General features: G+C 41.7%; 1 protein-coding gene and 1 pseudogene across 11 annotated transcripts in view; one reads left to right on the forward strand and one right to left on the reverse strand.

The window, feature by feature from the left end:
- Nucleotides 1–14,232, forward strand: part of RBFOX2 (RNA binding fox-1 homolog 2) — a 258,605-nt gene that overhangs the window by 119,371 nt on the left and 125,002 nt on the right. The window lies entirely within an intron of this gene.
- Nucleotides 12,994–13,171, reverse strand: LOC136131516 (ATP synthase membrane subunit K, mitochondrial pseudogene; annotated as a pseudogene).

The raw sequence follows: 14,232 nt of genomic DNA on the forward strand, positions 1-14,232 counted from the left end.
TTTTTCTAAACTTTTTTTTTTTGGAGGGGTGCAGTACTACTAAGCACTTGCTATGCCATTTATTCTCCCCATCTCCTCTTCATTGTCCAAAACAGGGAGGACGGCAGAGAGAGAGAGTGGGGGGCAGAGGCAGGGAAGACGGAGGGAGACATACGATTCCTGTACTGAGGGAACTTACTTGTTTGGTAATTATACAGTTTATGTCCAGGAAACCAAATTGTAGACCACTTATTTAAATTCCCAGAAGTCAAGATGTGTTCTCCCCGTCTGAGTTGATCTTAGCTAGACTGGTCTCAGGCTCTCTCTTACTCATATCCTATATGGATGAACTTCTGTATTTCACTTTGAACTGTTATTTTGTCATATTTCAGTCCTGTCTTCTCAGTAAATCAGTTCAGCCAACATTTAACGAATGCTTATAGTGGGCAGAGGTCTATGCTACTAGCTGTTACAAATACAAAGATGATTAAAGATCCTCATGCCCTTAAAGAGTTTATAACACAGTGGTAGTCAGTGTATGTACACAGATAATAATGATTTTTGCATGATGCTGTCCGGTTAAGAAAGTGCTTTTATATGTCATCTTATTTCATCCTCACAGCAGTGCTAAGGGCCCGGAATCATTATCTGTATTGTACAAGTTAGGAAAGAGACCAAGAAAGAGTATATGATAATTAGTAAATGGCAGGGCTGGAAACTCAATTCCATATATTTTTTAAACTCTATGGCTCTTATTTATTTATTATTATTTTTTAACATCTTTATTGGAGTATAATGTTTATTTTTTTACACTATCTTCTTTTGGGAGAAGCTGATATTTTTTATTTTGTTTCTTTTAAATTGTTTATTGAGTGATAACATATATGTTAGACATACACTTCAGTCCTCAACACATGTGAGAATTAGCTGTTATCTTCATTTTACAGAGGAGAAAGTAGAAACTTCAGTAACTTGCTAAAGTCACACAATTTAGAATTGGCAGAGGTAGGATTTGGTCTGGTCTGTCTGGCCTCAGAGCTTCCTACATCACACTTAACATCTTCTTTTATTTGTTCAGTAGTGTCTGGTTTATCACTGCTACCATTCAGCCTGATACAGGCTGGAGTAGAGAAATGAAAATAAGGTAACCTGAATTCTGTTTCCATATCCATTAATTACTTGAGACACATTACTTACTTGTATGTACCTTGATTTTCCAGGTTGTGAAAAGGATGTGATAGTTCTTGAGAGCATTAATGGAGTAATCTTAGAAAAATGTGTATCAGCCATTTTAGAAACGAAGTAGTCAGTAAGTGATGGCTTTATCACGAAACATGGAAATCATGGACTGTGAATCAAAAGACAACAGTTTTGGGTCTCAGTGGTGCCATTTGTCAGTGTATAACCTTTCCAGCATTGGTTTTCTAATCTTTAAAATGGACTACTAATACCTAACAGAGTATCGAAATAATCTACTTTTGGAAGCTATTTTGTGCTAAGCAGATGTAACATAATGACAGTAATAACAGCAGCTCTGACGGTTGTTATTGTTATTCAGGTTGTAGTCAGGCTAATTTTTCCATGCTCACTTTTTTTTTTTTAATGCTCACTTTTTAATCCCTACTTTGTCATCCTAATTGGTTTACGCATTTAGAGAACTAGACTTAATAGTAAATTGAGTTATCACAAAATGTAGACATAGTTCAGTTCAGCTAACATTGGAGGCCAGATACTTGGCAGTGAAAAGCCATTTAAAGACTTTAAGTAGGATTGGGAGAAGGCTGAAGTGGAGTTTATAATTAGATTTGTGTTTCAAAAAAGATATCTACACAGATTAGAGAGGAGTAAGAGTACAGAGAGAAGTTAAGTGGTGGCTGAGTAATAGTCCAAGGGACAGAGAATGGTAGTGATAGCACGTGCTGGAGGAAGCAGAACTGCCTGAGAGAGACGCTGAAGGTACAGTCGGCAGCATGGTGTTATGGTTTGGAAGAGGTCCAAGTGTTTTTGTAGGCGGGAAGAGGAAGGATATCATGAGTTTGATTTTGGATTTAGTACTTTTAGGTAACTTTGAGATGTTCAAGGGGAAATACCGCTTAGATAGTTGACTACCTAGGTCTGGAAATACAAGGAAAGATAGAGGATTAAACTATAAATTTGTGAGAAACCTGCATGCAATAATAATTGAAGCTGTGGGCACATTTGATGATGTTGAAACTCAGTGGCTTAAGATGAGACTGGCCTAGGGAGAAAATGTAGCGCAAGGAGAGGAGTTGATACCTGCCTGGTAGAGGAGATGAACCTGCAAAGAAGGCAGGGAACAAGATTCCAGAGAGCTTGTCCTTCAGAAGGAAAACCAGGACATTAGGAAACTAAGATAAAAGAGTGGCAGGAAGAGAGAACTGAAATATCTCCATGGATTTAGCAACGTGGAGGTCATTGATGACCTTTGCAAGGGTTGTTTTGATGGACTAATGAAGGCAGAATCCTGGGAATGGAGTCAGTTCAGGAGTTTGGGGGCGGAGGGGGGATGGGAGAAGGAAATGGAGATAGAAATAGTGAGTGTAGACAGTTGTTGGAAAAGTTTGACTGACTCTGAAGGGATGTAGAGGGTAGCTAGAAGAGTATGTGCGGCATAGAAAGGTTTATTTGTTTTATTTTAAATAAAAGAGACTTGGTCATGTTTAAAAGCTAGCCGAGCAAATTCATTTGAGAAGGAGAAGCGGAGTATTTGAGAGAAGAGAAAGGATTGCTCTTATGCTTTGAGAAGATGGGATTAGCTTTGGGAGTACGGAGAATGCGCCTATTTAACAGGAGGCAAAGTAGATAGAGGACAGAAGAGCTTACAGCATCTAGGAGTTCAAAGGAGTCTTTACAGAGGAGGAGATAGACAGGCAGAGTGGGTGAGGCATGGAAAGGATCATTGCTTTCCCAAAAAGGCGTAGATTGGTGAGATAGTATATATGTTGTGAACCATATATAATTCCACGTGGCTTGTATGTGTGGGGTGAGTGGAATAGTGATGGATGAAAATTAAGAATTTTAGAGCCTAGATTATCTGAATAAAGATGTTTGTTTATTCCAACAAGGAGCTGTTGATTTTAAGCAGGATCAGGTGTGATCAAATTTGTATATAGAAAGATAACAAGAGGCTTCTATTATTATTGCAGAATTTATATTTATACTTTGAGTGAAATTGGTTTGATGCATATTTTTATAAATTATTTTAAAAATTTTTATTTATTTATTTTTGGCTGCGTTGGGTCTTCGTTGCTGCTCGCTGTCTAGTTGTGGCGAGCGGGGTCTACTCTTCATTGAGGTGCGCAGGCTTCTCATTATGGTGTCTTCTCTTGTTGCGTTGCACAGGTTCTAGGCGCGCGAGCTTCAGGAGTTGTGGCACGTGGGCTCAGCAGTTGCGGCTCACGGGCTCTAGAGTGCAGGCTCAGTAGTTGTGGCACACGGGCTTAGTTGCTCTGCAGCATGTGGGATCTCCCCAGACCAGGACTCAAACCTGTGACCCCTGCATTGGCAGGCGGATTCTTAACCACTGCACCACCAGCGAAGTCCCTCATGCATATTTTTAAAGCTCAGGAAACTGTAAGGGGCTAAATAAATGATTATATTAATGAGACTCAAGAAGTTAACACATTTATTGATGACTACTGTGTGCTGATCACTTTCTAAGAGGTGGGGAAAGAGCACGAACAAGACAAAGTTCTTTTCCACAGAGTTTGTATTCTGTAACTGGAAAAAGAAAGTTGTAAACATGTAAGCAAACAAGATGAATTCAGAAACTAATAAGTGCTATAGAGAAAAGGTAGTATGACCGTGAATGCTTTAGCTAGGGTGGAAAAGGCCTAAATGATAAGAAACACCGTCTTGTCAAACTATGGGAGGAAAGCATTATAGAAGGAGTGGCAAATAGAGTCCTCAGATAGGAATGAGTTTGGGGCATTCAAAGGACAGAAAGGGGGTGGTGTGGTTGGAGTGTAGAGAACAAAAAGAACGTAGGAAGATAAGACTGGAGAGGTAGGTGAGGGTCAGATCATGTCCTGTGGTAGAGATTTTGAATTTTGTTCTGGTTAAAAATGGGGAGGTATCGGGAGATTTTCAGCAGGAGAGTTGACTTGCTTTACGAAAAGTGATAAGGGAGGTCAAGAAGCAAGAGGTGATGGCTTAGACTCTGGAGGGCAATTTGATAAGATTAAAGATGGCTTGCGTGTGTGTGTGTGTGTGTGTGTGTGTGTGTGTGTGTGTGTGTGGTGAGATGAAAGAGAAATCTGGCTTATTCAGCTTTTGGTTTGAGGAATTAGAATGGAGGGGGCATTTCCTTGCAACAGAACAGAGAGTACACAGGAAAAAACAATATTTATGGTTTGGACTTGTTTAGTCTGAAACGTCTAATAGATATCCAAGTGGAGAAGTTCAGTGGCAATTTGATATGAGCCTGGAGCACAGAAGAGAGATGTGAGTTGAAGGTATAAGGTCGAGATTCATCAGTGCATATTTAAAGCCTTGGGAAAAAAATGTAACTGGAGAATAAGGCTGAGGTAGAAGCCCCGAGGCTTCTCACTGGAGGTCTAAAGGATACTGGAATTGGGTAAGGTGGGAGGGAAACAAGGCAAGTATGTGATATCACAGACTCTGGGGAAGAAGTTGTTGGGTTTGGATTACTTAAGACCAAATAATTGGTCATTGGCCTTGGTAGGATGTTAGTCATTGGTGAACTCAGTAAGAGCTGTTTGAGTTGGAATGATGGGGATAAAAAAGCCAATTGGAATGGGTTGAGTTGTTAATTGGTAGGTGAAGATGTTGAGACAGTGAAATATTGTGTAGTTGTGGGGTGGAGCAAAGAACTGGGGCAGTTACTAGATGGGCATGTGTATTCAAGAGACAATTTTTAAAAGATAGGTGATATCAAGACATGTCTTTTGTCACTAGGAAAGATCCAGTAGGGGAAGAATTGAGGGTGCTGAAAAGAAAGAGGCTAATTGCAGGAGCAAAGTCTGCTATATCCAGCGTACAGAGAGGGATTGGCCAGAAGCAGTTTTTTTTCTTTTTAATAGGAAGGAGGGCGGAGTGTGTGGGTTTAGAGCCAGATAGGCTGGTGGCGTTGGTTTCAGGCAGAAGAGGGAGTTCTCTGCACGTGTCTGCTTTCCTTATAACATGTAAGATGAACGCAGCTGAAAGCGTTAGTGCAGGGAGTGGAGAAGAAGTGCCACAGATTTGAGGAGAGAGGACAAGGGGTGAAATAGTAGTCTTCTCAAAAAAATGGGAGTGAACTTACTGGAGAGGTGTAGGATGCTTAAAATCTGTGGCCATAAACTTGAGTGAGTGGTGGTAAGTCAGTTGTGTGATTTTTATCCAGCAATCTTCTGTTGTTTAGATGCAAGAGTTGGATTTAACCAGGAACTGAGATTTTACTAGGTAAGTTAGACTAAGGGAAAAGGGGGCAAAGGAACTAAGACTTTTTGAAAAGAATTACGTATAGTGTTGGACCCTAGAATCTAAACTGGCTTAGGAGGGAATTAAGAACATGAGGAGGAGAGGAGTAGGATGGTCAAAAAGCAGTAGGATCGACCTGTAGATTAGAGATCTGAAGGAGGCTGGAGAAATGCTAGCGTGGGAAAACTCCTAGAGCAGGCAAACCTGATGGTGTGAGAGGAGAATGCTTGAGAAGCTTGAGATTTTGGAGAAGGTGTGGTTATTGGTGATGACGGTGCTGGGATACAGTTCTAGGTCAGTGGCTTCAGTGAAGTTGTGAAAAAATATAGTTGGCACTTAAACACATTAGAACAGTACCAGCAACTAGGAGGCCAGAGTAGTTAATGAATCATCTGCGTGGATGTTGAGATCATCAAAAATGACAAAACTAATAAAGGAGATGAAGACAGGGAGCCCTGTGCTAAGACTTGAGGAGGTGGGCAGGCGACACCTGTTTCAAAGGATCTGCAGTTGGGACGGAGGGTAGAAGTAGTCTTGGAAAGCAGGCAGGATGCTTGCCACTGCCTGAGGTGTGCAATGGAAGGAGGAAAGCTGCTACTGAAGCAGCTAGCAGTGTTCTCAGCAGCGCTCAGGTTTCCTTTAGAGCAAAAAAGGTGAAGGGAACATCGCAGAGAAGAGAGTGAGTATATAGAAGAGGTTACTGAGGGTAACTCCTGACCGCGAGGGCTTAGGAGGGCGAGGGAGAGCCAGAGGCGGGACCAGAAGAGTGGCTGTGCAGAGCTGTACAGGGTGAGCCATCCAGAGGCCTTGGACTTCTGATGATGGTTGAGGTGAATGAGGATGTAAGCCAGGATGGAATCGTTCCAGAAATCTCTTGTAAAAGCAGGGTAATTACTTAAACCTGTAAGCCAGAGCAATAATTCTCAAACTTTATGGTGCATCAGAATGCACAGACTGCTGGGGCCCACCTCCAGAGTTTTAGATTCCTTAGATCTGAGCGTACCTGGGAGTTTACATTTCTAATACATTCCCAGGGGATGCTGATGCTACTGGGCCAGAGACTACCCTTTGAAAACCATTGGTGCAGAGAAACTAGTTGTGCTAAGTAAGCAGCCCTTGCAGACTGTAGCCCCGGATGATATGTGGCCTGGGTGATAGCAGGCCTCTCTTTGATTTTGGCAGCTACATGATCATTTCTTTTGAGGGATAGTAATTTCTAGGTGATGCCATTTGATTATTAGTGAACATTTATTGAATCTGTTTTATGCAGCAAAATGAGGATACCAAGAGTTATAAAGTATTTTCTTTCTCAAGGATAATGGGGCAAAATAGGGACATAGAAGTTAAATAACTGTACCTTGTAGCAAAGACGACATGCCAGTTGGTAGGTGGTATGGGCAGTTGTCGACAGGAGCTGGGAAAAGTGGGTAATCACTGAGGATGAGATTGGTTGGGAAAGGTTTCTTGAAGGAGATGTAATTTAAGCTAGATTCTGGGAGAACTAAATAGATACAAGTCAGATGGAGAACTGGCAGAAGCAGAGATACAGTGTCAAGGATGATTGCGAAACCTTAACAACTACTCCTGAGCCCCATTGCTTTCATCCTGGCCACACCACCCGCTATCTCTTGCCTGTATCACTATAATAATTTTCTAACTAGCCTCCCTGCTTCTCTTCTTCTCCAACCCCTTCTTTGAAGTCTTTTCTCAACACAGCAGCCAGAGTGATCCTTTCAAATGTCACATTACATTGCTCCTCTGGCCAGAACTCTCCAGTGGCCTCATATCTCACTCAGCATAAAAGTCAAACGCCCTGCACTGGCCTGTAAGGCCCTAAATGACTTGCTCCCCTGGCTGTCTTTGACCTCCTGTTCTTCTGTCCTCCTGCCCATTCTTTGAACATTTCAAACACACCCTTGCCTCAGGGCCTTAGCTTTTGCCCACCTCCTCGCTCTTTCTGCAGATACCTGCTTGACTTCCTTGTTGATGTGAAATCTCTACTCAGTTGTCACATTATCAGGAGCACCCTGTATAAACAGTAATTCCGTACCCCTTTATTCAACATTTCCCATCTTTATTTTTCTCCTTAGCACCTACCACCATCTGACTTGCTGTGTATGTTTACTTATTGCCTTTCTCCTTCAACCACAATGTAAACTCCATGAAGGCACTGGCGTATTCTGTGCGCCTAGAAAGGTGAATGGCATAGAGCAGGCACTGATTGGACATTTGTGTAGTGAAAAGAAGGGAGGAAAGAAAGTTTGGAGGATAGTGAAGGGACCAGTATTACTGGACGAGACAGGAATGGCAGAAAGAAATGGTTTGATGGATAACCTGGAGGATCTTGAATACTGGATCACTATTCTACAGAAAATAAGAAAGTCTTAAATTTTTCAGTACAGCAATACTTACCCTTCTCAAAATAGTGCTTTGGTTTTAGATTCTGTGGATAGAATAGTTTGGGGAGGGACTAGAAGCAGGGAGATCGATTGCTAGTGGGTAGTTGTTGGGTAACAACTATAGGGTTGCACAGGTATGAGGCCGAAGGCCTTGGGATCAGGGTTTGGAAGTGAGAATAACATTTTTAGGTAGAGATGACGGCCGGATACATGAATGCTGAGAGGTAAGCTCTTCCAGTTGTATAAGAAAGTTGCCTGTCTTAATATGTATGTTTTAATATTGTTCGTTTTAATGTGGCATTTACTCTTAAACAAGTATCTTTTGTCATTTTTCAAACCAGAATATGGAATTTTGTTGTTGTAAAATTAGGGAATAAAGTTGGAACCATTTAAGCAAACATTCGTTTTTTAAGATTTTAATTGTATACTTGAAGGGGTAGAAAATCAATGTGGTAAAGCACACATACTGGCTTGGGGATGGGGGGGATAGGGAAGTGAAGCCTATAACTCCCAAAACACATTTTCTTTCATTTCTTTTTGCAATGAATAAAGTACACTTTAGGAATTGTAGTCTTCCTTCGCTAGCTCCCTTTTCCCCATCTTGGTTCTGGAAGTATGTTTAAATATGCTTTAAAAACTCGTGAGCAGGTTCCAGCGCAGCGTTCTTGTTCCTCCTCTGAAGGTGAGCTTGCTGCTCCTCTTCACAAGCGCTTTTTCAGCATCCTTCGCTATTATTAAATGAGGTAACATGTAGTACCTGTCACATAAGGCCAGCATAGAACACACTCCACAAATATTAGTTAAAAGGTTAATTAGATATTCTTAGTATAATGAACTATCTGTGTAGCCTAAAATATTGGGTTTTGATTCCACTTAATTCGTATCTGTAGGTTCTGTGCTACCTTATTTGTATATTAACTCACATGGTGTTTTATTTGCTTATTTGAATTTAGACCATTAATTTAGAGGTTAAATAATGAAAGCCTGCCTTTCATTCTTCAAAATAACTGTCAGTTATTTTTCCTGAGTGTGAGATGAATGCTTAATCACTGGCCGTTTTAGCCAGATCGCCATATCCATGAAAATCAAAAAGAACTGATTATAGCTTCATCGTGTATGACATCATATGCTGGTTGCAGTTCTATTCTTGGTCAGTTGTTAACCTGCTGTGTTATTAAAACAAGTCCCATCATCTTTATGCTCTTGTGTCTCATCTGTAAAATGGGGATGATATTACTTCCCAGTGTTATTGTTGAATGCCGTATTCCTCAGATAAACTGACATCTAAATAAAAGCATCTAAATCATTCTTAATGATTTATTTATTCTCTTTATTGTACTTTTAGTTGCTAATTAGATAAAAAGTGATACGGTATTTTTTTGCCAAGATTGGCATTACAATTTAAAAGCAGATGCCAGGATTGGGGTGGGGTGGGGGAGACAGTTGCTGTTGTGTGTATATTCCCGTCTGCTCTGTTTCATTGATTCCAGATCTTTCTTTTTATCCTTTTGTTTGATTTTATTAAGTTTATTAAAGATACATTTCTTGGACTCATTGAAAGTCAAAATAATATTTTTTCATGTTGTTCAATACCATGCTGCTCTGGTAGTGGGTGCTTACAGATTACATCTAATGCCAGAGAAATTCTCAAGATGGTTAAAGACAATTAGGATTGGAAGAGAAAAGGGGACAGGAATTCCCAAGTGCTTCCTGTGTATGAGGTCAGGTCCTTTCACAACTATTGTCTTATTTTATGATTCGTTTTTCATATTGTGATACAGAAGCAAGAGTCAAACCCAGTAGTTTTGCTTCAGAGTCAGTACTCTTTTTTTTTTTTTTTTTTAATTAATTAATTTATTTGTTTGTTTCTGGCTGCATTGGGTCTTCACTGCTGCACGCGGGCTTTCTCTAGTTGTAGCGAGCGGGGGCTACTCTTCGTTGAGGTGCGCAGGCTTCTCATTACGGTGTCTTCTCTTGTTGCGGAGCACATGTTCTAGGCGCGCGAGCTTCAGGAGTTGTGGCATGCGGGCTCAGCAGTTGCGGCTCATGGGCTCTAGAGCGCAGGCTCAGTAGTCGTGGCACACGGGCTTAGTTGCTCCGCGACATGTGGGATCTTCCCGGACCAGGGCTTGAACCCGTGTCCCCTGCATTGGCAGGCGGATTCTTAACCACTGCGCCACCAGGGAAGCCCGAGAGTCAGTACTCTTAACTGGCCTGCGGTAATGCTTTCCATCGAGTCTGTGATAGGCAGCCTCTAAGGTGGTCTCCAGTGATTCCTGCCTCTTGGTATTCATGCTCTTGTGCAGTCTCTTGCCTTTGAGTATAGGCTGGACCTAGTGACTTACTTCGAACTAATAGAATGTGGCAAATGTGATGGGATGTCACTGCCAAGATTTGGTGATAAGGAGACTGTGGCTGTCATCCTGGGTGCTTGCCCTCTCCAGCTCTCTCCCAAGTGCTTGCATGGTGAGAAGCAAACTGCCATGTTGTGAGTAGTGCTATGGCGAGTCCCACATGACAGAGAGATGATGTTTAGGGCCCACAGCAAGGTGAGTGAGCTTGGCAGTGGATCCTTGCCAGTCCAGCCTTGAAATTACTACAGCCGTAGCCAACACCTTGATGGCAGCCTTGTGAGAGACCCTGAACCATAGGCACCCAGCTCAGCCTTGCCTGGCTTCCTGATCCACATAAACTGTGAGATAATAAGTGATGTTTTAAGCTGTTGTTTGAGGATGACTTTTTTAAATAAATTTATTTATTTTTATTTTTGGCTGCGTCGGGTCTTCATTGCTGCGTGCAGGCTTTCTCTAGTTGCGGCGAGCGGGGGCTACTCTTCATTGCGGTGCGCGGGCTTCTCATTGTGGTGTCTTCTCTTGTTGTGGAGCACAGGGCTTTAGGTGCTCAGGCTTCAGTAGTTGTGGCACGCGGGCTCAGTAGTTGTGGCTTGTGGGCTCTAAAGCGCAGGCTCAGTAGTTGTGGTGCACCGACTAGTTTCTCCGTGGCATGTGGGATCTTCCCGGACCAGGCATCGAACCCACGTCCCCTGCGTTGGCAGGCGGATTCTTAACCACTGCGCCACCAGGGAAGTCCCCTGAGGATGATTTGTTATATAGAAATAGACAACTATAGATTTTGGTACCCAAAGTGGGGTGGTTCTACAACAGAAATCTAAAATGCAGGAGTGACTTTGGAACTGGGTAGTGGCCTCTGAGGAGAGTGTTAGTGAAAAATCAGAGTACCTTGGACATGTTGTTTCTAAAATTTGGGACTTTGAGGAGATCTCCATGAAAGCTCAGAGGAAAGGAAACTGGAAGAAAGGGGGATCCTTGTTATATAGTGGCAGAAATTTTAGCATCACTATTGATTGTAGTTGCGTGAAAAGCAGAAAAGGTGCCTAATGAACTGGTAGATGTCCCTAAGTAAATTTCCAAGCAAAACATTGACGGTGCCCCCTGCATTCTTCTTACTGCTTGAAGTAAAGTATGAGAAGAGAGAAATAAATTGAGGAAAGGACTGTTAAACAAAAAAAGTCAGTTCAAGGGCACTGCCTGGAGAATCGTGGTCTAAAGATGAAGCTGAGGGTGTGGCTTAAAACCTTCTGTTAAAACCTAAGAAAAACCTTAAGAGTCACACAGAAGACCTTTCAGTCAAGGAATAGGACTTACAACTGTTTTAGCCTGAGAGAAGGTAGAGAAGGGCTTATCTTGAAGATATTTGTGGGTATAGCTTTTGTCTAATGCAGTGAATCTCAGTGAGATTCACAGGAGGCCCACTGCAGCTACAGCTGAAAAGGAGAAGAGACAGTTCAAACTGAAAAGAAGCTGTTGAACCCCCAAAATTGTTCTGGCAGGAAGCAAGCTGAGAAAATTACTCAGCTGCTGACACGTGCTACTTTTCCTGAAAAAAGAAGGATGATTCAAAGGCAAGAGCCACAGAGAATTCCTACCACAGCCTTGAGACCTAATCAAGGAACTCCCAACATTTATTTGCCCAGTGAGATTTCAGAATCACTGTGGACCAGTGACTCCTTTGTGTGTCCCCTGTCCTCCCAACCCCCCTTTGGAGAAGTTAACGCCATTTGGAGATTACAAGAGATTTCAGAGTAACAGAAACCAAAAGAGGGCAGGTGAGAAGGGTGCCCTGATACTATGCCATTTTAGGCCAGTCTCTGCAGAATGCATATCCATTGCTAAATCATCCCTTCTTTGGCTTTTGTCTGCAAATCTTTTAGTTACTAGAGTATCTGTGAGAAAGCTGAAGCAATCAGGAGGAAATTTCCCACCACCACACTTTACCCACCTTGTACCATCAGTGTCAGTGAACTTTCCCTCTCTCCCATTACTGTACACTAAGCAGTTGCCTTCCTTCTAAGGCCAGCCCCTCAGTTGTGTACTAGGTCCCATCTCTGCTAGCCTGTTTAGGACCTGGACCCAGCAATTCTCTTTCCTCTCTCTGGGATCATCAGGTTTTCTGTGTTTACTAGATTAGTTCTGCTAACATGCCATTAAGCTGTTCTTTCATCCACTTGAAAATAATACTCTTAACCTCACTTTTCTGTCAGCTACTTTTCTTTTCTCTTAGAGCAAAACTCAGTAGAGTTGTCTCTGTTTGCTCATACCAGTTCTTCTCCTCTCATTCCCTCTTAAACTCGCTCAATTAGGTTTTTATTGCCACTGAAATGGCTCTTGTCAATATTACCAGTAGCCTCCATGCTGCTAGGTCTAGTGGTTGGGTCCCAGTCCTCATGTTACCTGACCTGCCTGTAGAACATAATGTGGCTGATCATTCCTTCCTCTGTGATGCACTTTCTTGGGTACTTGACTTCCAGGACATCACACTCTCCTGGTTTTCTTCTTATCTTATTGGTGATTTCTTCTCAGTTTTAAAGTTGTCATACTCTGGGTCTAGTCTTTGGATCTCTTCTCTTGATTCTTTTACTTAGTGATTTCATCTAGTCTCGTGGATTTAATTCTCAGTTAACCAGGACAGATAGCCAAAACTATTTGTCAGCTGGGCCCAGTGGGCTCTCTGATCTTTTTATCTTGATTAACTCTTTTTTTAAAAAAATTATTTGTACAATAATTTATTGTACAAATCGAGTATCATGTGATGAGTTGACATTAGCTTCTTCAGGCCTGGGAACTTAATAGAAGAGTTACAGTTTAGAATCCGTTTATGTTGCTTTCACAGCTGGAGTTTTTTTAGACCTTAACTTGAAATATAAGACTATCAAAGCAATACCTCCGTACGTGGCCAGTACACAATCTGTTCTCCCTGTGACAGTGTTAAGAGTCGAAATATTTTCTGATACCAGTGAAATGTAATTGGGCATCAGTTTCTGGACCTGACATGATTTCAGTCTGTATCGTTCAGTGGAGGATTGTTTAACTCTTATGACTAATTTAAGAAATAAGAAATGGTAGTGAAGGACTTCCCTGGTGACGCAGTGGTTAAGAATCCACCTGCCAGTGCAGGGGACGTGGGTTCGATCCCTGGTCCGGAAAGAGCCCACATGGCGTGGAGCAACTAAGCCTCTGTGCCACAACTACTGAGCCTGTGCTCTAGGGCCCACGAGCCACAAGTACTGAGCCCGTGCACCACAACGACTGAGCCTACATGCCATAACTACTGAAGCTCGCATGCTCTAGGGCCGACGTGCCGAAACAAGAGAAGCCACCGCAGTGAGAAGCCCATGCACCACAACGAAGAGTAGCCCCCGCTCGCCGCAACTAGAAAAAGCCCTCGCACAGCAACGAAGGCCCAACGCAGCCAAAAAATAAATAAAATTTTTAAATAAATAATTTTAAAAGTCTGCACCAAATCTGTAAAAAAAAAAAAAGAAGAAAAATTATAGTGAAAAACAACTTTATTAGAAGTAAGAAAAAATGTATTCACGCAACTAACTACATATCTCTCCTATAGTGACTACAAGTCACATTTGAATACTATTCATGGTTTTTTAAAAAATCTTTTTTGCAGTACTTCATGTTTTCCTATCCTTTTTGTATCCTCTTTCTTTCTTCCTATTCTCTGAGACTCACGCTTGTGGTTGAGAGGGTAAACGTTCTCTTCCTAGTTCTGTATTTATTCTTGCAAGTTCATTTCCTGGCCATGTGAGGAATTGTCTTATTAATTTGCGATCTTGTAATTGAACCTCTTCCTGTAAAATGAAAGCATTTGTTGTACTAATATCAATCATATTGAAGAAAATAGACATAGGCTATCTTCCAGCCATTCTTTTGCAAGCACAGATTTTAACTTTCTTATCATTGTGTCTAAACCTTCTTTAGCCTTGTTAATAGTACAAGATCTTTTGGGGTATTTTTTTAAGAGGGGTCTTTGAATCTATTAATAGTTGAGACTGCATTGAGCTGAGAAGAACATTAACAGTTTTTCTAAGGACAGAAAGAAT

This window comes from Phocoena phocoena, chromosome 11 (assembly GCF_963924675.1).
Source record: "Phocoena phocoena chromosome 11, mPhoPho1.1, whole genome shotgun sequence".
NCBI classification, from domain to species: domain Eukaryota; kingdom Metazoa; phylum Chordata; class Mammalia; order Artiodactyla; family Phocoenidae; genus Phocoena; species Phocoena phocoena.